This window comes from Silurus aristotelis (genome assembly GCF_946808225.1).
Source record: "Silurus aristotelis genome assembly, chromosome: 6".
Lineage (NCBI taxonomy): Eukaryota > Metazoa > Chordata > Actinopteri > Siluriformes > Siluridae > Silurus > Silurus aristotelis.
Window position 1 is genome coordinate 27367330 of NC_139579.1, and position 27085 is coordinate 27394414.

Here is a 27085-nt window from a genome sequence, read left to right on the forward strand (position 1 = left end):
TGTTGAGGTTCCCTGGTGGTCTAGTGGTTAGGATGCGGCGCTCTCACCGCTGCGGCCCGGGTTCGATCCAAACCTTAGTGCCGGTCCTTAGCCCGGATAAATGGGGAGGGTTGCGTTAGGAAGGGCATCCAGCGTAAAAACGTGCCAAATCAAACATGCAGATGGTCCGCTGTGGCGACCCCTAACGGGAGAAGCCAAAAGAAAGTTTTATATTGTTGAATTAACTGCATTTAGCTACCTATAGTTTGCAGTGGTTGATAGGAATAGTGCTTTATACAGTTCTGAAAGCATATTGTTGTTTTTATTCTGCCAGAAGTCGCAGTTACCTTGAAATAATAATGTAAAATATTAATACAAATAAAAAAGTACTTATATACGTATATAAGTACTTATATACGTATATGTACTTAATAAAAACAATAACTTTAATAATAAAAATCTATAATAATAATAAAAAAAATTATATATGATGTATATACATATAAATATACCTAGAAGACTTGAAGATGAATCACCTTGGATGAGCCACTGCTCGCAACCTTGGGGTAACTATGGACAATCAACTGTCCTTTTCCTCACATGTTGCTCCGTGGCTCGTTCTTGATGGTTCCTTCTCTACAACATCCAAAGGATTCAACAATTTCTGTCCACACAGGCTGCCCAGGTGCTTGTTTAGTCTCTTGTAATTTCAAGACTGGACTACTGCAAATCTCTGCTGGCAGGTCTGCCTCTGAAAGCAATGCAACTGCAAATGATCTAAAACGCAGCTGCACAACTTGTGTTCAACCTTCCAAGTTCTCCGACACCACCCCACTGCTGCGCTCCCTTCACTGGCTTCCGGTAGTTTCACGCATCAGATGCAAAACACTGGTGCTTGCCTATAAAGCCAAAAATAGACCAGCAAAATAGTCCAGCACTGCACCACACTGTCTGAGATCCTTTAGCACTACTTGACTGGTCCCACATTCTATCAGGGAAAAAAGTAAGTATACTTCAAGGCTCTTCTTTGTTCTGGCATCGAGGTGGTGAAATTAATTTTCTATAGATGTCCCAACAGCGGAGTCCTAGGCTCCTTCAAGCGACGGGTGAGGACCTACCTCTTACTGAAACACTTTACCACTTTCCAAGTTTGATTTGTTAAAAAAAATCAACAGATTTGGGAGTCTCAACAGAGGCTGATTTATTTTCAGTTTGTAATCTAGCATACCAGTGTAGATTTATTCATTGATAGAGACTTAAAGCACTTTTGTACGTCGAGAAGGACTTTTGCTAAATGCCACACATGTAAATGTGTGTGTAGGTCAAAGTTTCAATTCTGGATCAAATAGGTATGGTTGGATCTGATTGTTAACTATATCTTATTTAAGACTATAAAGCTTTTGTTCCTGTTTTATTTATTGCGATGTCACAGCTTGCAGATGATCGCTAAGCAACAGGTACTATGACCCCTTAGCTCCACCCACAGCACGCATCCAGGAACTCTGCAGTTTTCAGAGAGAAACGTAAAGCTGTATATTTCTTTCATAAATCTAATAAAACTATAATCTCTTCAAAAAGCTAAAGGATCCAGTACTACTCTATAGGTACTAAAGATTAACATGAGATTGGCTGTGTGTGTTTTGTCCCCTTTAAATAAAACATACTCTTAATGTTATAGTTTGATGGACACATCCCAACACCTACAGCACTACACACCAGTTCTGCTGCCACTAGGTGAATTCTATAGAATGCTTAGAATCAGGAACACTCAACTTTATTAAAACACACTGACAAAATGAAACAAAATACAATACAATGCAAAGTTATCGAGAGATGTCAACATGCAATCCAAACATGTTGAAAGCAGAATAATGACGTCTCCAAGCAAAAAAATGCAAAGCGTGCAGATGCATTTCAACCCTCAGGAATGACAGCACGTGTATCATTGAGCTATCATCCGTAAATGCAAAACGATACACTAATCTATTGCGACCTCCAATCCTGTAATACAGCGTGCAGTATAAAAATGTAGGTTCTGCAAAAGTGCCATTAAAAAAAATCGGATGCATATTATTTTGGGAAAAAAAATTTGCTTTAGCTAATGCATTCTAACCGCATGACACTGGAGCAAGTTGCCTAGCGGTAGCATTCAGAACACGGAGGAACAAACACCATCCATCAATAAAATGCGAGCTCTGTATGAAAGTGGACGTGATTTAGCGATACGCCTCCCTGCTTTCCCATAATCGGAGAGTTTAATGCAATACAGCAAGGCTTTAAACAGTGAAGCGGCACTCCATAAATCTAGCCTGCAGCTTTGACCTCAAGTCTCTCTGTCTCCCTGCCTCCTGCCCCTTATGTGTGTGTATGACATGTCACCATGGTAATAGCTAATAAATCATGCCAATCATCATCCCAAAGGCTCACCAGCCCCACAGGAGCTTCTAAAACCACTGAAAAGAGCACTATTGACATCACATCAAGTGAAATGAAGTAATCAGCTTTCTGATTACTTCATTAATCTAAAAAAAAAAAAAAACCTGCCTTGAAATCACAATAATGTTTTCTTTTTTCTTAACATATACTATAATCTATTGTATTAAAAGTTCAATGTGGTACTATGCATTGTTGATGACACACTAACAGAGAGAGCAAAAGTGCACACAACCTTTAATCAAGTAGAAGTACAGATACTGTTTAAAAAGACTCTAGACTATAATTTCTTTTATTCAAGTTAAAGTAGTCATTACTACTACCTGTTTTAGTGTCATGCTGGTAAATAGACCTCACATAATATTAAGATATTAATACAAAATAATTTTAAATGTTGTTATCTAATGAATGTATCCCTCTGTCTTATTCACGTTAACCCCATACATATTGCTTTCTGTGCTGCTTATTGTTAGCTTGCTAAACTAGCCTACGTCTGTGGTGTGTGAAAGCCAGGAAATGAAACAGCAGAGATAGATTGAAAAAACTGTGCTATGAGAAGAAAAAATAGTCACCAAATAGATTAAAATTAAAGTAACGAGTCTGGTTTGAAAATGTAAGAAGTAGAAAGTACAGATATTTGTGTAAAAGATTTATTGAGTAAAAGTAAAAAGTTGTAAAGTACTGATACCGGAAAAATATACTTCAGTACAGTAATGAAATATTTGTACTTTGTTACTTCCCACCTCTGCACTAAAATGGAGACAAAAAAAATCACTATATATATATATATATATATATATATATATATATATATATATATATATATATATATATATATATATATATATATATGGTATAACGGTACACATATTAGTATCAAACTATTTTGGTACAAGGCTTTCGATTGGGTACACATGCAATCCTTTTTTACGGCCGGAGAATAGGTAAAATCTCAGTTCCCTCAGGAACATATTAATTGGCGGACCACAAGTTTGTTTATTCTCCACCTTGCACTTTGAGTGAATTTTTTCATCATTATTATTAGACTTGAAAACATATACAACAATGCCAGTGGTGTAAAAAAAAAAAAAGCAAGAGTTAGCGCAGTGTCACTGTGGCTACTCATTTTGCTCCGGAAATACGATTTGTAGTGTGCATGCATGAAAACGCTAAAGAATACATAGCGCTAACACTAGCTGCTAACCAGGAAGTGGCTAGCGTTTTATGTCCAGCTTTAAGAATGTTTTTTATAAGGAAAAAAATCCTGACAATTCTGCATATGAAGGGTGAATGAATGAAGGATGGAAGGAAGGATGGAAGGAAAAAGGCATTTGTTAAAGTTTGCTGAAATAAGTACAACAGATCTTAATTAAATATTAAATGTAAATCACACACTATTTATTTGTAATTGTTTAAAAAAAACATTAACTTTTGATGATCACAAATGGTAATAATATTAAACTGCGTTAATAAAAAAATGAAAAGCAATTTTATGTCTTGTATTTCTTCCCTCTAACGGAACCGAACCGTGTATTCTGATTCACTACTTCTGGATGGAGTTATCAGTTGGAAACCATCTGCTGTTGTTAAGGATGGACCCATATAGACAGACCCAAAGATTTATGAGATTACTGTGGATGGTATCACTTAGTATCCAGGAAGCCCGCCGTCGGCACAGTACTTAATACGAACAGTTTTACTCCGATGGCTTCAGACTATAATTGCCATGAACAGTTTTGCAGTTAATAACTTTAGCAATGACTTCATGATGAGACTATAATGATTTTTATTCGACCATATATTACACAATTATAGACAGGATTTATTTACAATAAATACATCAGTAATATGAGAGCAAGTTTTCTTTTGAGTCCGGTTCCACACAAGGTTTCTTTTCTGATAATTTCAGAAAGTTTTCCTTACACCATCAGCCTCTGCCTTATTCATAATGGATACAAATAAAATAATACATTTTATTACCTCAAAATGCATATTCTTAGTCTATTTATTCCTGTAAAACTGTTTGTGAGAGATCCAATGTTGAACACGCTATACAAATAAAACTGAATTAAACAGAATTCAATGACTAATTCATTGCATTTCCAACATTTGGCAGACACCCATATCCAGAGTGACTTACAGTTACACAACCGAGCAGTTCAAGGTTGTGGGTTTGGTGGTGCTGGGATTTAAACAACCTTGCAATCAGAAGTCTTCACCACCAAGCTTTATCATTAATAACACTTGTTTTTCATCACAAATGTACTGTGCTGTATATTCTAAAGACATCCCAGACTGGCTAGAGGAAAAAAAGGATTTTGAAATATTTCTGGTGGTGTTTATCAGCTTTTTATAAATCATTCATGCAATCTTGGCATGCTATACACATCTTTAATAAATAAATAAATAAGTGAACACCCACAGCTGCAGATAACAGTAAGCCAATTATACAATACTGAGCAATTCCAAACATGGTTTTCATAATTTCACCACAGTTCTGTTTCATGCTCCATTCTGATTGGTCAAATGGTTTTGATTTGGTTTCAGGGTTTATAGGTATAAGGCCATGTCCAACAGATTTTCATTCAAAAATGCATCTTTTTCTCTTCATTTTCATCCACACTGAGACAGTCAACAAAAATGTAGCTTTATGAAAATGCTCTCAAACACAGACAAAATTCAAACCCAGTTTTCGCATCACAGTATGAACTGTGAGAAAAGAGGCTTTTCGAAAACAGTGACGGTGCCTTTCCACGACATTGCCGCAACGTTTCGGCGAACAGGAAGCTAAATAAGCGCGAAGGTGAAAAAAAAATGCAAGTCAAGCCCCTTACAGTTTGCTCATCCGCAGTACAGGGAAGTAAGTGTTTTCAGACGTTTCAGTGTGGATGAGCAACTTTTAATAAATTAATGAATACGGCAGTGGACATGGACTGTTTTTGACAAAATAGCCATTTGAAATTTATCTGGATTAATGTAGACGTACTATCGCCTCAGAGGGTTTATAGGACTGTGGTGAGACCTGCGATGTATGGTTTAGAAACAGTGGTAAAAGGAGGCGGAGCTGGAGGTAGCAGAGCTGAAGTTGTTAAGGTTTTCGTTGGGAGTGACGAGTATGGACAGGATTAGAAATGAGTTTATTCGAGGGACAGCCCATGTAGGACGTTTTGGAGGCAAAGTGAGGGAGGTGAGATTGAGATGGTTTGGACATGTGCAGAGGAGGAACATGAGTTATATTGGTAGAAGAATGCTGAGGATGGAGCTACCAGGAAGGAGGAAAAGAGGAAGGCCAAGAAGGAGGTTAATGGATGTGGTGAGGGAAGACATGCAGGTAGTTGGTGTGAAAGAGGCAGATGTAGAGGACAGGTTGGTATAGAGACGGATTATCCGCTGTGGCGACCCCTAATAGGAGCAGCCGAAAGAAAAAGAAGACTATAGCCTCTGATATACATACATACTGTATGATGTGTCATATCATATCATATCATATCATATCATATCATATCTGAATATTTAGTTTAAAAGAAATGTAATGCCTTTTATGCAGTTAATAGATTTTATTATCATTTTTATTAAACATCAAGGTCGCTTGGGACCTGCAAAGAGAGAAACTAGTAAAAGCCAGCACTGGCAGAGGAACTGTTGCAAGTTTTCTAAGGCGCATGGAACAACTTGCCAGTCAATCTCCATGAAGGTGTACTTAAAAGAATCAATGATTTTATGTTAGTCATACCGCTGCAGCTGAACTGGTGCATGACAGCCTGTCTTAAATGATAATCACAGTGAAAATTACCAGATAGCTGATAGAGGCATAAATGCAGTGGATATTCCAGATATTTATTGCCATCTTATATTTTGAATGTAAAGACTGTATAGGTTTTAATGCTGTGATAAAATGGTTTACTAAGTTGAAAAAAAAAAAACGTTCACAGCAACTTTTTTATTTAATTGTTACAAAACACAGAAACTCTTACATGCTACTTCAATACTTGTAGGATCCTTAACTGCAATTTAATTTGACAGATACTCAGAAACTAATTTTTTACATATACACAAATATAAAAAAGGGTGAAACTGATTTTTACTTTATTTCACATAATAAATTAAGCTGATCATGGTCAAGCACAAGACAAAGAACAGAACTAGTCAGCCAGGGATGGGCTCAAAGTCATTTCTGAAGCATGTGAGTCAGACACCGATCAGTGCGCCAAAGAAGGGAGAATAAACCCAAAGAGCAGAGGTGAACTAAGTGGTTCAAAGTGTTTAATGGAAATCCAAATAAGCAAAAACAAGAAACAAAAGGTTACTACCAACATATAATTTTCTGCACAAAATCTCCTCAAAGTCAGACAAGGCAAAGACGAAAATAAAAGAAACCTTTTACCATCCACATAAATGGGTTTAGTACAACAAAACACCAACATGAATACACACGTGGGGAAAAATGAGGGCTTTTACTGGCCAAGAAGCAAAGTAAATAGTCCAGACTCCTGAGATATCCAAGATCAAGTGTCGGAGCAAAAACTAGCCCCCAACAGCAGCTGGGCCTTCTGGTACCAATAATGTCTTTTAAAAAATTATCCTTCTCCAAAAAATTTTAACTTCAATAAATGCGGATGAGAAAAAGCAAAGTAAAGTTTATTGCAGTAAAACTACAATTAACCCATGGCTCATCTTCTTTCTTCTTCTTTCGGCTGCTCCCATTAGGGGTCGCCACAGCGGATCATCCGTCTCCATACCACCCTGTCCTCTATATCTGCCTCTTTTACACCAACTACCTGCATGTCTTCCCTCACCACATCCATGAACCTCCTCCTTGGCCTTCCTCTTTTCCTCCTACCTGGTGGCTCCATCTTCAGCATTTTTCTACCAATATAATTCATGTCCCTTCTCTGCACATGTCCAAACCATCTCAATCTCGCCTCCCTCACCTTGTCACCAAAACATCCTACATGTGCTGTGCTCTAATAAACTCATTTCTAATCTTGTCCATCCTCGTCACTCCCAACGAAAACCTCAACATCTTCAGCTCTGCTACCTCCAGCTCCACCTCCTGTCTTTTACTCAATGCCACTGTCTCTAATCCATACAACATAGCAGGTCTCACCACAGTCCTATAAACTTTCCCTTTCATTCTTGCAGATACTCTTCTATCACAAATCACTCCTGTCACTCTTCTCCACCCACTCCACCCTGCCTGCACTCTTTTCTTTACTTCCCTAACACACTCTCCATTACTTTGCACTGTTGGCCCCAGGTACCTGAACTCCTCCACCTTCTCCACCTCTTCTCCCTGCAACCGCATCCCTCCACTGCCCTCCCTCTCATTCACACACATGTACTCTGTCTTACTCCGACTGACTTTCATTCCCCTTCTCTCCAGCGCATATCTCAACCTCTCCAGGCTCTTCTCAACCTGCTCTCTACTCTCACCACAAATCACAATATCATCTGCAAACATCATAGTCCAGGGAGACTCCTGTCTGACCTCGTCCGTCAACCTGTCCATCACCACTGCAAACAGGAAAGGGCTCAGGGCCGATCCTTGATGCAGTCCAACCTTCACCCTGAACCAGTCTGTCGTACCTACTGCACACTTTACTGCCGTCACACTGTCCTCATACATGTCCTGCACCACCCTCACATACTTCTCTGACACACCTGACTTCCTCATACAATACCACAACTCCTCTCTCGGCACCCTGTCGTACGCTTTCTCTAAATCCACAAATACACAATGCAGCTCCTTCTGTCCTTCTCTATACTTCTCCATCAACATCCTTAAAGCAAATAAGGCATCTGTGGTGCTCTTCCTCGGCATGAAACCATACTGTTGCTCACAGATGGTCACCTCTTCTCTCAACCTGGCTTCCACTACTCTTTCCCATAACTTCATGGTGTGACTGATCAACTTAATCCCCCTGTAGTTACTGCAGGTCTGCACATCTCCCTTATGCTTAAAGATCGGTACCAGCACACTCCTTCTCCATTCCTCAGGCATCCTCTCCCCTTCCAGAATCCTGTTAAACAATCTGGTTAAAAACTCCACTGCCATCTCTCCTAAACATCTCCACGCTTCTACCGGTATGTCATCTGGTCCAACCGACTTTCCATTCTTCATCCTCTTAATCGCTGCTCTCACTTCCTCCTTACTAATCCTATCTACATCCTGCTTCACCAACTCCACATCCTCCAACCTTCTCTCTCTCTGATTTTCCTCATTCATCAGCTGCTCAAAATACTCCCTCCATCTTCTCAACACACTCTCCTCACTAGTCAACACATTTCCCTCTCCATCCTTTATTGCTCTAACTTGCAGTACATCCTTCCCAGCTCGGTCCCTCTGCTTGGCCAATCGGTATAAATCCTTTTCTCCTTCCTTAGTGTCCAACCTCTTATACAGTTCCTCATATGCCTTTTCCTTGGCTTTCGCCACATCCCTTTTAACCTGCTGCCGCATCTCCTTGTACTCCTGCCTACTTTTCTCATCACTCTGTCGATCCCACTTCTGTTTTGCCAACCTCTTTCCCCTAATGCTCTCCTGCACTTCCTCATTCCACCACCACATCTCCTTGTCTTGCTTTCTATTTCCAGATGTCACACCAAGTACTTTTCTAGCTGCCTCCCTCATCACTCCTGCAGTAGTTGCCCAATCATCCGGCACCTCTTCACCACCACCGAGCCCCTGTCTGACCTCTTCCCTGAACCTCACACTACACTCTTCTCCTTCAGTTTCCACCATCTTATTCTTCTTTCAAACCTTACTTTCCTCCTCTTCTTCTTCGCCTCCAAAACCATCCTACAGACCACCATCCGATGCTGTCTAGCTACACTGTCCCCCGCCAACACCTTACAGTCTCCAATCTCCTTCAGGTTGCATCTCCTACACAGAAGATAATCCACCTGTGTGCACCTTCCTCCACTCTTATACGTCACCCTATGATCCTCCTTCTTCTTAAAATACGTGTTCACCACTGCCATTTCCATCCTTTTAGCAAAATCTACCACCATCTGCCCTTCCACATTCCTCTCCTTAAAACCATACCTACCCATCACCTCCTCATCACCTCTGTTCCCTTCACCTACATGCCCATTAAAGTCTGCCCCAATCACCAATCGTTCTTTCCTAGGTACACCATCTACCACTTCATATAATTCACTCCAGAATCTTTCTTTCTCCTCCATCTCACAGCCAACTTGTGGAGCATAGGCACTGATGACATTTATCATCATCCCTTCAACTTCCACCTTCACGATCATCACCCTATCAGAAACTCTCTTCACCTCCACTACACTCTTACTGTACGCTTCTTTCAGAATCACCCCTACACCATTACTCTTCCCATCCACACCATGATAAAGCAGTTTAAACCCACCTCCAATGTTCCTGGCCTTACTCCCTATCCACTTGGTCTCCTGAACACACAACACATCTACCTTTCTCCTCTCCATCATATCAGCTATCTCTCTCCCTTTACCCGTCATAGTACCAACATTTAAAGTACCAACCCGAACCTCTACTCTCCTACACTGCTCCTTTTCCTGCCGTCTCTGTAGACGCCTTCCTCCTCTCCTTCTCCTCCTGAGGCCAACAGTAGCCCAATTTCCACCGGTACCCTGTCGGCTAACGATACCTGTGGCGGTCGTTGTTAACCCGGGCCTCGACCGATCCGGTATGAAATTCTCATTTGTGATCCGCATATTTGATTTGGCACATGTTTTACGCTGGATGCCCTTCCTAACGCAACCCTCCCCATTTACCCGGGCTTGGGACCGGCACTAAGAGTACACTGGCTTGTGCCCCCCTAATGGCTGGGTTAATTAATCCATGGCTCATGACATCTGAAAATCAGTGGCAAAATCTTCTTCATTTATACACATTGAACATCCCTTAATTAACATTAAATTTGGAAACTTCCCAAATGTTGTCCCCAGTTACCATTATGTCAAAAATATACTTTTACAATACGTAATTTAGGGGATTATTTGATCATTCAAATTCCCATTAACCTTAGCCTATTTAGGGATAGACAAAAAAAAATTTAACCATCTTACACGTCCAACTTCCTTTCCATGTTAATTGAACATAAGGCGATCCCACATACATACATCACTTCTGACCAAGTATTTTGTTTTACTTTTTCCTCTTCTAATACTTTTGTCAAGGATTAATTTCATGTTATCATAGTTTATTGACAGCATGATTCTGCGTATGTGCTCAAATTAGTTCTAAAGCATGTTATGTTTCAGCCAGGCACATCGCATTCCACAAGGCCCCATGATCTCGCTTAAAACGGTTTCGCCAAGTTCTGCTTACTCATATGGCTGCGGTATATGCACTTTTTCTTGATACTCTGCTGCCTTCTTCACCTACACCTGAACAAAAATGGGTCCTGAATTAACCTGGCCATACCGGCTGGGTCATGTCCTTCAAGTCTATGACACTTCTACCCAAACAGACATACAGTATGTCTCCCTAAAACCTACCCATTTAAAGATATCAATGTTAATTTATGTATTAGTGTAGGTGGCCATGATGGTATAGGCTATTTGAGGATTTTACTGGTCAGGCTGAAGATTTTCCTGAGCTGTCCTATGGTTTCCCTTCTGCACATTCCCTCAAGCATTAGCTCGGTTTTCAAGGACACTCTGGCCCAGAACATTTCACTCAGTTACTATGACCTGGTCAACATCAAAATCCAAAGTGCACAGTCTGTTCATTATATGAGCATGAAGTTTGAGTATTAATAAATTATCCAACACAAGTCAATACAGCGTATTAAATTGAAACCAAAAACAATTAGATTATTCCTCCTGAGGCTCTAAGTCTACATTGTGGAGTCTAAATGTGAATCTATATAACATGCTAGTTTACTTCTTGCACATTTACAAACACAAACCCAATGAGTGGTAACATTGCTGTGACAATCTGGGCAACGTAATCAGACACTAGACACTTTTTTATTTAATTATGGCTAGAAAAAAAAAGCTCCAATCTTATGGACCATTGGTTGTATTTTCCCTTTCTCTTCGGTTCAGTGGTAAAAATATGCAAAACACACTGCATTTGGTTTATTTTGATCCAAATGCTGCAATCTAAAATACACAGTTTTTCCTTCCTGAAGTTACACTTTCTTGCTCTTTTTCGCAGAAAGTTTGGATGGAAACTGAATGAAACTATCTCTCTCAAACGGTTTTGGCCCACACCTGAGCAAAATTGCCGTGATCTCACCCACCCAAATAAGCCATAGATCGACTCAAATGAATTGACACTGTGCATGTTTAACCACCCTAAGAGATATAATAAAAGAAAGAAGAAGCTGCAAGGGGCAGAGGTTTGCATACTATGGACAGTGCAGTTAGTTTCAGTAAGCCTAGCTGCCCTTTTTGGAGCCATATCAAGTAGGCGGTTTTGAGCATTCAGTGGGTAATTCTGTGTGAAATAACCTTCTGCAAGGGCAGAGCCTAAGGCAATCGATACTGTAGGTGTTTGCTGCCAGAGTGCAGAGCAAGATTTCGCCATTTATTTACACCTGTAAAGTGAGAAGTGCCCCACACTAAACAATCCTTTCAGTCCAGCTTGCAGGGGAGACAGCGCAGCAATCAAGGCACCGTTGTACCTACACACAAACCTCTGTCAATGCTTCACACCCTTTCACCAATAAAAATAAATAAATAAATAAAGTGCTTCACTGTCCTTGAACCATTATCTGTGGCTCCAATGTGTGTGATCAGTGAACCATCTATCCTGACAAGTTTTGACATCAATTTTGTCTTTGACTCTGCCATCTTCCCTCCGCTGCAAATAATTTGACAGATACAGGGAAGTCGTAAAACGTATGACCTCTGTATAGACAGCTCAAGGTACAGATATGCACAGAATTTACAATGGAACTTATCTGAAAAATTGAGCGACAATTAAAGTGTTCCAAGCCAGAAAGTTCACTGTTTACTCAAACACCGAAGTGCGCCAATTTGTTGTCAGTGTTATCTAAAGAATGCCTGAAAGCGGGTACAACTCGGTGTTCTGATTGCGCTACTTTAATGTAATTTGCACTCAGTTAGGACACAATAGTGCGTTTCTGTCTCATCCTTTTCAAATAGTACTGATAAAGACAGTAAATAGGTCTAGACAGTGTTATTCGGCATGGACAGCAACCATGAAAGGAAATAACAACAAACGCTAGTGTAGCAATGTTCTTTACAACACTGAAATCTGATTCCGATATGTTGTGAAGCACTGAACTCTGAAAACTGAACTCAGTGGGACAATACGTTTCACTTGCTCAGTTACATACAATCCCTTGCTAAGAAAGATCCACATAAGCAGCTAATGGGACTAAATCAATTACATCACTTACTTTTAATTATTTAAAAATATATAACAATTAGAGCCCAAAAAGAACACACACTACATTGACAAAAGTATTGATTCATTCACACTTTTCCAGGTATGCTACCACAAAGCTGAAGAAACACAAATGTATAGGATGCCTTAGAATGAGGTAGCATGAATTTTTTTATTTACTTGAATGAACAAACCTGTTCCATGCTCCTGTGCGTTGTCAAAGCAAGCTATGTGAAGATATGATCCACATGGCTTGAATGGTCTGCTATAGAACTCAACCCTATTGAACACATACGCTTGTATCTGTATGAGAACAAATCTTCATAACTACACTCTCAAATCTAGTGGAGGGTATAATAATAGCAAACGGGAAATAAATGTGGAATGGGATATTCAATAAGCATGCACAGATCTTAAGGTTAGGTGTCCACAAACTTTTGTCCATATAGTGTACAATACAGCACAGTGAAATTCATGTGAAATTTGTTCAAGGGCCTTGGTGGTTCTGGGGTCCAAACCCTCAGTAAATTATTAGTGCTACTTTATGTGGCAAACCTGAGACTTGTGAGCTTCTTGCTTGCAGTTCCTTCTTCTTTTACTCTAAAAGAAGAATTAAAATCCAGAACATTGATTCTGCATGTGTATTAAAATTACTCCATACAAGTCCAAATATCTTTTGTGCTGACACTGCCATTCATTAATACAACCCCAAATATGAAAGGGCAATATTGTACATATTTTTCTTTCTACCTTTTCATATTATTTTATCTCATAGCTTTGAGTCGGTTTGTTTTTTATTTGTTTCCGACAGACAAAGGTTTGTGGACACCTGACCATCAGACCAATACGTGCTTCTTCTAAACAAAATTGTTTACTTTTAATACTTAAATCATACGCATCCAATAATCGACTGTGTGCTTGTGCCCCCCTCTTTTTTGTATACATTCTGAGCAGATTACGTTCTAAAAGACACATTTCCAGAACTGATACAGTTTGGTGTCTGGTACACACCAAAATTGTAGTAATGTGAAGCCTACCAATAAAAATATATATTCTGCAATAATGTGAAATGATGGAGCAAGTAATCATTTGGTAGTAGTACACTGGGGTCTCCATGAAATTAGAGGTTATAACAATTCTATATTGTATAGGCTGTAGGATTCACTCCCTGGTTTTCATTCTTCCAGGCATGTTCCTTATTCTCCACCACTCAACCTCCACCCTCTACCTTATTCAGACTTTCAATTAGAGCCAGCATGTACAACAACAGTGCTGCAGGGGAGATACCCTGTAGTACACAATAACCTCTAATTCCACTTTTTTTTTTTACTTAGACACTCTTGAAATCCCTTATTGGCTAACTCAGGGGTGTCCAATCCAATCCGTCAAGGACAGATGTGGTCGAGCAAGTAGGAGCAACAGCTGTTTAATCAGTTGATTTCAGTCTTCAATTATTAATCAGTTGTAGCTCTTGCTTGGACGGAAGAGGGGGAAAAAATGCTCTCACATCGGCCATTTTGTGATCTTTTCTGGACAACCAACACCGATTTGTGTTTAAATTGACTATGCTTTGCAGAATAATGGATAGTCTGAAGGAAAACTGTAGTCTGCATACATGCTCATACATGGCTTGAGCTAGAAAGCCTTTGTCCACAAGTGGACTCAATCCAGAGTTTTACACAATTGCAGTTAAAATGCTATCGACATCAGCCTGGATTATATACAAAGCTTCTGGCTAATGGTATATCGATTATATTTTTGACCTCGTATAAAACCAGTCTCAGACCTACACAATTAATAGTGCGACGTAATTCCTCCTCAGGCTATACGCTTTGTAAATCTATTGTATTTCCTGCTATTCGGTCTCCTCCCCTTTGCTCTGCCTACTGGGCCAAGGCCAATATTATGCAGAAAAAAGCACACACAGGCCTCTGCTCATTTGTAATTTCACAGCAGTCTGAAAGAAAATGCCATCTAAGTGCCACCACTCCAGTGATTAAGGTGATATTGACAGCTGAATTAATTCCAGATTGGTCCATAAGAGACACTCTCTTGGACCAGATCGTACAAATGGAAACAATTCGCATTTTAGCCTCCCCTTATTCAGTTACAATTCCTCTTTTTTTCCTCCCTGCTATGCCACTCTTCCTTTCACATGGACTTGCGCTCAGCATTCACAGCAGCATGCAATCTGTCTTCTTTCACATTTTATGCACTGTATGGTAAAAGTAACAATGCAAGAAAATGACAAATTCTATCCCGATGTAGAGAAACCATAGTGCTGCCATACAATCTGTTGAAAATGGTGATCAAAGTTAACAGGCAATGTGGAACGATAATTAAAATCCAGGACACAGGGCCACTGCAATTCTGCTGTCAAAGCCATAGCTGGAGTGTGTCAGCTTGCATCAGTCAACGCCTGTCAGGGGGCTGACGCAAATACCAAGAATCACAGCCTCACCGTGCTTTTCCTGACAGCCACCAAGGCAAAGCAGTGCCCCCTGAGGAATGATGCTCTCACCACCCTGTGCTCTCACACTGACAAAAATGTCCACTATATTTAAGGAAAGACGTGCTACAATGCTAAGTGAGCATGATGATAAGATCAGTCTCAGGCACACACAAACTAGCAAACAACCGACAGCAACCACTGACTGAGAGGACATGATTAATGCAGTTGTGAATTTACTTTGAAAAAATGCCACATCACTTAAAAAAATAAATAAATACAAATCTTTGCTTTCAATTAGGCTTGCTCGATATCGATCTTTCCCAGCTCGTGATTGATCATTAAAGAAAAAAATCATGGTTAACAGTTTAATCACCTAGGAGTAATAGCTTAAAAGATTTGTACCCTTTTAGGTTTAAAAAATGAAGTGGCATGATAAGTAATTTAACTGCAGAGTTTATACAGCTGGTTAATTTTGACATCTCAGCTGGATGGTGCATTTTTTAACTGATTTTTAACTGATTTTAACCTGTAATAATTACCATTAAAAATTAAAATTAAAAGTTTAATTGCTTATTAATTTTATGCAAAATATTGTCTATTTTGTCTGTAATCCTAAAAGAAGATTTGTGTATGCATAGGGCTATGGTATATATATAGTGTATATAAAGCTGTTTTGCTTACTCAAGAGACATCTTACTGTCCCCTTTGGTTTTCCCTAACAACATTAGCCAAGGCCGTGCCTGTACACCTTTACCCATGTCGTGCTGCTGCAGGGAGTTTTGGAAAGAGTTTGCCGGGAGAAAGTCTGTCTCCCACACACCTTCCCTGGGAGATTTCTTTTAGGAGGGATCTTCTATCTCAGGCAGGGGGGTACGGTAATACACCCCTGCCCAGAGCTGTGGAGGCTGTAGCCTCTTTTGAGGGGGTGCAGCTCCTAGCCACCGGCCTCTCCACCACTTAAATCTAGTTAACTGCCCAGGCAGTTCAGTGCTGGAAATCCTTCAAGGACAGTTCACCAAAGGGTTGGCTTCTTCCACCCTAAAGGTTTACATGTCTGCCATTGCGGCCTATCATGCCCCCTTTCCTAAGATACAACCTAGAGTGCCTGCGTGGGACCAGGCCATTGTCTTGGAGGCCCAGTCGGAGACTCCTTTTGAGCCGAAGTGCCTTTGAGGTTCCTCACAGTCAAGACTGTGTTCCTCTTGGCCATCTCCTCTCCTTTTTAGGCCCTCTCTGTAGCCCCTTCTTTCCTGGAATTTACTCCAATCTTGGCCAGTGCCTTCCTCTACCATAAATCAGGGTATGTTCCTAAGGTACCCTTGGTCATCCCATGACCTGTTTTGCTCTAGGCATTCTTTCCCCCTCCTTTTAAGGTCCCAGACAAGGAGAAGCATAACCAACTGTGTCTATATACGTCCACAGAATGGAACAGTGAAGAAAGTCAGAGCAGCTGTTCGTCTGCTATGGCCCTCCGAGGAGAGGTCTCCCTGCAAGCAAGCAGACGCTCGGCAGATGGATTGGGGATGCTATTAGTTCCTCTATGTCCTCTGGTCTCCCCACTACTTTCGGGGTCAGAGCTCACTCGACTCAGAGAGTGGCTGCCTCTAAGGCCTTGTACTCTGGAGTTTCCCTCTAGGACATCTGCAATGCTGCGGGCTGGTTTACCCCGCTGACCTTTGTCAGGTTTTATAGCCTCGACCTCGTTGCCACTCCTGGCACCTCTGTCCTTTGTCCTAGCTGTGCCCTTACACACTAGGCAGGGATTGGTCAGTCTGGCTTGATTAGACTCTCGTTCCTAAAGCGTTTTTAACACAGCTTGAGTTCTTGAATGGGAATGTCTCTAAGTTCCATACGTAATTATGGTTCCCCAAGGAAAGGAGATGCTGTGTCTCCATGCTCACACTGCCTGTATCATTGCAGCGCTTCCTTCTCTTTTCAGAAGCTAGCACTCCATGTGCTTTTATGACTTCCTGGTAATGACGTCAGAACTTTCCATTGGACTAATTACACGTGATTCAGTGCATGGAAAATCTCTTGAGAAACCATGGTTACATACATAACCTGGAGATAAATTATATCGTATCTGTTAGCAGCATATACTGGAAGTCTTTCAAGCTGTGAGGTGAAGCATGCATGGATCAAACTTGCTTGTTCAGGACTTGCAACACATGCTCTATTGGATTAAGACTTGGGAAATTTAGAGGTCAAGTCAGCACTTTAAGCTTTAAATAATTTTCCACAAATCACTCACATTTTTCTGTGGGTAAGAGTGCACTTGCTGAAAGAGGTCACTTCCATTAATGTTTTCATAAAGACTTAAAAGAGCTTTGTGTGCTTGCCCATTCTTCCAATATGTCAACCTCAATAACCTGCTGCCTAACATACACTATATAGACAAAAGTAATGGGACACCTGTCCTTTCCTGCTACAGTATATGTGGTTATTCTCCAAACTTTTACCACAAAGCTGGAGGCACACAATTGTATAGGATGTCTTTGAAAGCGGTAAAATAAATGTTTGCGTTGACTTGAATTTGAAAATCCAAACCTGTTCCAGCATGGAGATGCCCTTGTGCACAAAGCCAGCACCATAAAGATATGGTTTACATGGTTTGGAGAGGAAGATCTTGAGTGGCCTGCTATAGAGCTCTGATCTCAACCCTAATGAACACCTTTGGGATGAATTGAAACAATGACTGCACCCCAGGCCTCACCATTCATCAGTACCTGCCTTTACAAACACCCTTGTGGCTGAGAAACACTAATGTCTACAAGCACTCTCTAAAATCTAGTGGAACATCTTTCAGATGTTCAGATCTTTCCAGAATAGTGGAGTTATAGGAGCAAATTTTGGACTAAATGTGGAATGCGATGCTTAAAAAGTTCATACTATACTGACCCGGTGTCTGTAACCTTTTGGCAATATAGTGTATCAACCCATGCCAATAGCCACTATAATCAATGTAATAGCTGATCTATGTATAGTTGATTAATATCAGCTAAACCAAACACACATTTGCAATCAGTATCAGATCAGACTTTGTTTTAATAAAGAACAAAACACTGTCAATTTGTTGAATATTTGAGTCATTCCAATGCTGCAAAGTTATAATTTTGAAACTGTAAATCTTAATATTATAAAGTTTATTTCTAGTAGTGGTTAATTTCGCTTATAAAGAGTTCATTGAAGTGACCTGCTATGTAGAAATCTTTCGATTTAAATGCAACAGATTACAAGAAAAACGTTGTGTCCTACTCAGTGTGATAATTATTAGCTCACCTATACGACATACTAGATAACACTTCCACTCTACAGTCTATGTGAAACCACCTCCAGACACCTGTAGGGTTTTCTTTCACACTGGTGAAAAGCCAATGTGGCCACTGCAATATGTTGTCACAACAGCATGAGAAGTGTTTCTCTGCACATCCATTCAAGTTGCACAGCTGGACAGATGGGCTTGTATACCGAACGTGTCGGGATGAAACCCAATTACTTCTTTACTCTATAAATAAGTCTATAAATGTTTTCAGGTCATTGCATTGCCTGTCTTTGTACAAAAGGCACCCGACTGATGTAGCTGTCCGTGTCCGAGGCAATGTTCAGTTAAGGATCATGTCGCCTGGATTCTAATCGTGACCCAAATGTCCTTCACATATTGGAAGCACCATTTCAGCCTGGTTTCCAAGAAGATGTTTCCAGGGGCTGCTCCTTCATTTATATCTTCAACAGCCTGGAGCTGATGAGAAAAAAAAGAGCAGTGAAGCCATGCACAGCTGTGTTTCAGGCTATAGAAAATTCCTTTAATTAGAAATTAGTGTGTATCAGTCAGCTATATAGAGTGCTACCCAGGGTCAAGATACAATCCCAGAGCACCAAAGGCTTAATTAGAATCGGAATCTAAATGAGCAGTCTCATATAAAGTCTACATAAATTAGGATATCTAGGATATTAAAGATGATAGACAATCCAATCAATCAACATTTGCTACACAAGTCTGGCGACGAAGAGCGCTGGACAAAGAAAGCTTTTGGCTATAAACCACATCATAGGTGAAGGTGAATCAGAACTGATATAACACAGAGAAAGAGAAAAAAGAACCCGAAGATCACAGTTATCCACTGTGTTATCCTCTGTGCGGCTGGAGTGTCTGACAATCTCAGGATGATTTTCAGCATTGCTTATGTTTTTCAGACCCAACACCAAGCTCAAACAGACAATTGCATGAAACCAATAACCACATGGCCCTCAACCTAAGACTAAAACAAGAGTTTGTGTCTATGTTCCTATGTCAAAGAACGATCGTGTGTGTTGGGGTTATTTCATTTTTATACTGATCTCAGATATTGATCCAGGAGCTCCCACTATCTAAGGTATTGATCTCAGAGCTCTCAGTATAGTTAATACCCGACATAAATTTAACTCCAATTGGTTAAAGGTTCAGTTACTTAAAATTACTGGGTTACAAATGGCATGAACAAGTAACTGAAAGAAATGGATGGTTATCTATCTATCTATCTATCTATCTATCTATCTATCTATCTATCTATCTATCTATCTATCTATCTATCTATCTATCTATCTCTTAAGTGTTTGAGGTAGGATGTTCAACATACACATATAGGTGCTTTATGTACAGGTGATGTTATGTACATGTTCTGTGTTTGTTTAATAATCAGTACCTTTCATAATTTATTCCTTTTCATAATTTTTTCAAAATCATAATGACATTTGTAATTAAATCAATTTCATATATTTATTTGAGGTATAATTTAATAATATATTGTGCAGAGCATAGCCAGGCTCCTTGGCTTCCACCCATGGGATAAATTTGGCATCGGAAGACTTGCACACATTAAATGATAGTGTGATCATGTCTTTGTTGGCCACCCGGGAACACACAAAAGGCTAAAGTGTTTATATTCTGTTTTAGTATAGTACCGGTTCTCACTAGTGCCATGAATAGATGAGATAAATCTGTTTTAAATATAATGCGCAGATAATAAATAGACGCTGTCGACTTTCTTTTTATGAGCCACTCTGTCGGTTTCCTTATCAGGCAAAAAGAGGCTAAATAATATAATAATAAAAAAGAAATCTACGAGACTTTAAAAATGTTTCTAGTGCTGTGTCTAGTCTCTGATCTTAAGTGATTAGCAAAAAAATTTTACAGTATGTAAATGAAGAATCTGCAATAGAAGCCATAATCACCTGTTTACAGACATAATATTATAGATGGTTTTTGTTCGTTTCACGTCTTATTACAGTATCCTCTATTTGGTCAGCTCAAATACCTCCACTAATATGACACTGATCCGTGGCTGACATCTTCGGATTATACGAGCCAAATCTCTGCAAGCTTCTTTTGCCAAGTAATGCGAAACATTAGAGGCATAGTGACAGCCGACTTAACACAATTTGCAGACTGTGTTTGCGCGCAAAGTTTGACATAAACCTGTTTGCAGTCTTAAACACACTGGCACGCAATAAAACTGACAAAGCTGTTCAAGGCTGTTAAAGATGATCTGCTTTTGTCCTTGTCTTACTTATAGTATTTTTATTTATGCAACATAATTCATGACCTGAAGTAAGAAAAGTAGTACAAACTATGAGAGATTAGACTCATCTGATCACGCTGACATTTTGAGATAAAAGGTGTAATAATGTCAATAGCGGCACAAATGTGCATTAGAATTAAGCCCATCCACCATTATCATCTTTGGCACCATTTACTGCTCTCAGCCATAAATGAAAAAGCGAATCGAATGACACATTTGAAATGAGAAGCATACTTCTCGGCGCTCATTTCCTATTTCCTCATCCTTCGATTTCTTTGACAGTTTAGCAGTACACCACAATGGCTCCCAAAAATCTTATTTCTTTATGACTGACTTTCTTTTGTGCTGTGCAGTGTCTCACACCCAGAGCCCCTTGCCTGCCTTGTGAAGCATAGATTCAGATCTGCAAAACGCAAATCTGGTTGAACCACCGCTCAGGAAGCATCAGTCGCTGCTTCAGTGCTCTCTTTTTAACGATCACTTGCCCCCTTAAAGCCACTGGGACAGACAGTGGAAGTAGAAGAAAGAAAGCGAGGAACTGAGTAAAAGCGAGGACTAAAAAATAGAAAGGGGCATTTAAAAGAAAAGATGATGCAATGGAGCACAAACTAAGGACACACAAAGGAGAAGCAAATAGTCATCCAAACTAGAAGCTATTTTCATATCAACCATTTCTTTTTTTATTGTCAATCTTTGTCCAAGGGCAAATTTCATGGGATTAAGTGTACTTCCAGAAAGTCCTTTTGACTTTAGCCAGAAAGTCATGATAGAAATCAAACATGCCACTAATTTAGTAACAAAATGTGTATCACTGGTGTTTCAGTGATATACTGTTCAACATATATTCCAGTTTCATCCCCAATGCTCCCAGGATAGGCTCTGGATCCACGCTTGGCACCGACAACTGCTTACTGAAGGAATATCCACACAAAAAAGTATTTAGCAGCAATACCATAATGATATTCTAATATTTACCAAGTCTATAGCAAAACAAGCTAAACGATCCTGACACCCATACGTGCATGTTGAACATCCTTCTCCAAACACTTAAGAGGAAAATAATGGATAAACAATAACAAGTAATTGCCATGCAGTTCTTTTAGTTACTTATTCATGCCATTTGTAAACAAGCTATTTTAAGTAACTGAATCCAATTTGAGTTAATTCTTTGTTGAGTATTAACTATACTGAGAATATCTGAGATCAGTAATAAAAAAAAAAAAACACAAACTAGTGTTCTCTTAAATATATGAATACAAACTCTTGTTTACTTTCTCAGGTACACAGCAACAAAATGCATTTTAGCATCTACCAGAATAAATAGTAGCAATTGTGCAAATTGACAAGTGCAGCTCAATTTGCAAATATATGTACAGTATTATATGAGTGGTTATATGCACAGCAAATAAATATAAAGGATCTGGCTTTGAAAAATGTGCATGAGCTGTTGAATAAGTACAACAAATAAATATATAGGGTCTGGGCAATGTAAGAATGTGCAGGAGTAGGTCCCTCATTGGCCCCTTTTTAGCAATGGAGTCAATATCATTGTCCCACTTCCGTTCCTGAGAGATGTTGTTACTCAGAAATTGAAAGACTCCACTGTTGTTACAGTGCTGTTCATGATGGTGAGTGGGGGAGTGCTGGGGGATTTCTCCTGAAGTCCATGATCATCTCCACTGTTTTGAACTTGTTGACCTCTAGGTTGTTGTGATTGCACCAGACAGCCAGCTCTTTAAGCTCCTGTCTGTAAGCAGACTTGTCTCTGTCCTGGATGAGGCCAATGACTGTAGTGTCGTCCGCAAACTTCAGGAGCTTGACAGAGGGGTTTTTAGAGGCACAGTCATTTGTGTACAGGGAGAAAAGCAGCGAGGAGAGAACGCAACCCTGGGGAGCACCAATACTAATAAAGAGAGAGCTGGATGTGAGTTTGCCCAGCCTCACTGGTGATCCACTGACAGATTAGGGTGGGCACAGAGATTTGGGTCAGTTTGGCTGAGAGAAGGTTAGGAATGATGGTATTAAACACTAAACTAAAATCTACAAACAAGATCCCTCTGTAGGTCCCAGGTCTGTCAAGATGTTGCAGAATATTATGCAGTCCCATGTGGAATCATCCGGAGACCAGTTTTCTCTGGCAAACTGAGTAGAATCCATTAAGGGTCCACTGATCAAGTCAAGTCAAGAGGCTTTTATTGTCATTTCTACTATACACAGTGGTACACAGTAAAAACGAGACAAAGTTCCTCCAGAACCCTGGTGCTACACTAAACAACATAGAGCTACAACACAACACTACATAAAAAGTATCGAGTGCAACCAAGTGCAAACAGTGCAGACAGACAGACAGTGAGACAGACAGTCAACACAAGACAACACAAGACAATGCCAACCAGTAAACCTACTGTATACTCTGAATATACAGTACAGTGCAAAGAGAACTATAAGAACTATAACCAAGGGTATACATAAATTTGTGTGTGTGTGTGTGTGTGTGTGTGTGTGTGTGTATGTTACACAGTCTGAATGTGACGGCCCGAATGCTTCGGAACCGCTTTCCTGATGGCAGGAGGGTGAAGAGTGTGTGTGACGGGTGTGTGGGGTCGACCACAATGCTGTTTGCTTTGCTGATGCAGCGTGTGGTGTAAATGTCCATGATAGAGGGGAGAGAGACGCCGATGATCTTCTCAGCTGTCCTCACTATCCTCTGTAGGGTCTTGCGATCCAAGACAGTGCAGTTCCCAAACCAGGAAGTGATGCAGCTGCTCAGGATGCTCTAAATGGTCCCTCTGTAGAACATGATCAGGATCAGGGGAGGGAGATTAGCTTTCCTCAGCCTTCTTTGAAAGTAGAGATGCTGCTGGGCTTTCTTGGTGATTGAGCTGGTGTTGAGTGACCAGGTGAGGTTATCTGCCAAATGAACACCAAGGAATTTGGTGCTCTTGACGATCTCCACTGAATAGTGGTCCTTCAGGTAGGCAGGCAAGTCTTATAAATGATGTCATGATCACAGGCATGAAAGCAACAAGTCTGTAATCATTAGGAGCCGTGATTTTGTTTTTTTTTTGGAGACTGGAATGATAGTGGAGTGTTGGAAGCAGTAGGGAACTACACACAGCTTAAGTGATCTGTTGTAAATCTGAGTGAAGATGGGCGCCAGTTGGTCAGCGCAGAGTTTTAGACAGGCAGGTGAAACACCATCTGAGCCGAAAGCATTCCTTGTCGTCTGTCTTCTGAAGAGTCGTTTCACAGCCTCTACACATACATTAAGTACAGGTTGAACAGAGGGGGAGGCAGGAAGGGTGGTGGCAGGGGGGGTAGGTAAACTGGGCTTTTCAAACTGGCGGTAAAACACATTCAGATTTTTAGCCAGTTGTTGATTCTCCACAGACTGTGGGGGGCATGTCTTGGTGATGTTCCTCAGACCAGTCCATACTGGCCCCAGGTCATTGGCTGAACATTGTTTTTTTAGCTTATCAGAGTAGTTTCTTTTTAGCTAATCTGATCTATTATATTAGTTTGTTCCTGGCCTAGTTATACAAGATTTTATCCCCACTTCTGTAAGCATCCGCTTTGGAATGACGAAGCAGTTTGAGTTTCTGAGTAAACAATGGTTATCATTATTAAATGATAAGAATGACCTGGTGAAAATGCACATATCCACACAGAAACTGATGAATAAAATTACAGACTCTGTAAACTCCACCAGATCGGTGACTGCAGATTCAAAAACAATCCAAACAGTCGAAGCAGGCTTTTAAATCCTGGTCTGCTTCATAATTCCATCTTTTAACAGTCCTTAGTACAGGTTTTACTGATTTAAGTTTCTGCTTGTAGATTGGTAAACAAATAGTAAATAAATAATAATGAAAAATATATATATTTTTAACTATATTGTCTTCCAACAGAGTTTTTAGACTGACACTAGTCTTAGTCTGTGATCTGATTGACAAGCATCCAAATGTATTTATTAATAAAGACTTTAGAAAGTCGCTCTAGATAATGGCGCCAAATGCCAATGCCCCTGAACATTCATCTAAAAGGTGTCTATTGGGGTTGAGGTCAGAGCCAACATTGGTACACTATGTCTTCATAAAACATGAATTGTGCACTAATTCATTATCATGCTAAATAATGTTTGGATATATTTGGATCCATTTGGGGAAGACAAAAATACGGTCAGGAGTCCACATAAGGCCAGGCATCCTTTTGACAATATAATCTACATGAAACATGACACAATAAGGCATATGGCAAATTAATACACAGATCGTTGACAGGAATTGTAAGAACAGCTGATGCTTGTTTGAATACACCTATAAATGTCTATCAGTTTATGTCAGTTGCCAAAAAGAGCTTCTTGGCAGCTCCAGAATTATTGGCAGTGTCTGTAAAAATGTCCCAGAAATGATTTTCAATGATGAGCAAATCACTCAAAGAAATAGTGACTGTTGTATTTTTAACTAAATAAACTATATCAATTTATATAAAAAAATAAAAAATAAAAATAAAAATATATATATATATAGTCTCCCAAAATTGTATTAATACCTTTGTTGTTATTTTGATTCCTAATAATTGCAGTTTTTGGTCAATTTTCTAAAGTTTTTAAATTATTTGATTGCAACATCCAAACACAGACACTGACCCATGACATACCTTTAACACCAAACAAAAATGATTTCCATTTTATAAAAGAGGTCAACTTGCAGAAAATGTTGGAACTGCGTATGTGACCGGGTGACCATGTATTAATAAATTGAGGTCATTAGTTAAGCTTCTATTGATAGTTTTCAGGACCACAAAGCAGTTAACCTACATAATCTATTGTTACTGAAAATTAATGAGAGAGGACTAAAGTATACCACTGTGACTAAAGTACCCTCAGCATGGTGGTGATGGATTAAATTAAACATTACACACATAATTAATTAACATTCAGTCATGTATTAAATATGACGCACAACAAAAATCTAAGTCATAGGCTCGAGATTCTGAACATAATTCATGATTGGGGCATACATATGCAGCCATACAGTATTACCTCAGAATCTCTCTCCTCCTTCCTCCCTCTCTTTCCTGATACACTCAAGAGATATGGTGTTGACTTTATGTAGCTGTCATGCAGTCGTATGTACACAAGCTTGCACTATTATTTTTCTTATATTTAGTCACGACGAGTACGCAAAAGTCAACAATGCACTTCTCGTTGTGGACGCATTTTTGCTGTCTTGTACAGAACGGGGAGCAAAAGACTGAAATGTCTTTCAGACAAACACAAATTCACCTTATTGACCTGTTTGTCTGTGTGCTATTGACATGACCACAGGCATTATGTATGCTCTTCAACACTCGAACAGGGAAATGAATCATCAGTGTGCCATGAGGCTTTTGGAAATGATAAGAGGTCTTCAGTAATCATGATGGCAATCAGAGTGAAGCCATTTTAAACAGCATGATGGAAATGTGTCCTTTATGTCCCACATTGACAGTGACCTTGAATATTTTTTTTTCTATAGGATTGTCAATTTACTTCCTGATAATTTAAAATGAATTAAAACATTCAAGAACAAAATGAATGATTAAAAAATAAAACCTGTCCATTTGAATTACAAGAATACTAAACAAAATACAATGAACACTGTCTGTAAGGATCCTATACCCCATGGTTGGGTTTTTGACTGACATTCTGACATGCTATTTACAAAATACAGAGAAACGAGTCTCATCGGTAAAATCTGTAAAACACCGTAATCAAAAAACTTGACATACTGTAAAACCTTATACCACAGCTAGCCTAAATGCTCGAATCTGATTGGTCAGCACCGCTCGGAATGTACCGTATTTTTCGGACTATAAGCCGCTACTTTTTCCCACGTTTTGAACCCCACGGCTTAAACAACTAAGCGGCTTATTTATGATTTTTTTTCCTGGGTTTTTCCCTGTTTCAAAAACTTCAAGCCAAAAAACTGAACCCCATAACATTAGACAAATGAAATTTCCGAACAGAAATGAAAAAACGCACCTCACCTGTGTTCTGAGCTGCACGGCATCGGGAGAAAAAACTTTTTTCTTAAATGCACGACGATGCCAAAAGATAAACTCCCGAGATAAATAGTTGTGAAAGGAAGGAGGAAGAAAGTAAACAATAATTTTCTTGGTAGGCTACTGTTTAGATACAAGCCGTTGTAACGCGTTGAGTCTGGGTGAAGGGAGAGCTCGCTAACTCCAGCTGCAACAGAAATCATATAAGCACAGACAGGTTTCCAAAACTCGTGCTTTTTTATTTTTCTTGGCAACAGCGTTACGGGTTAG

General features: G+C 39.7%; 1 protein-coding gene across 3 annotated transcripts in view; it reads right to left on the reverse strand.

The window, feature by feature from the left end:
- The window catches only part of alk (ALK receptor tyrosine kinase), a 479320-nt gene that overhangs the window by 273269 nt on the left and 178966 nt on the right, over nucleotides 1-27085 (reverse strand). The window lies entirely within an intron of this gene.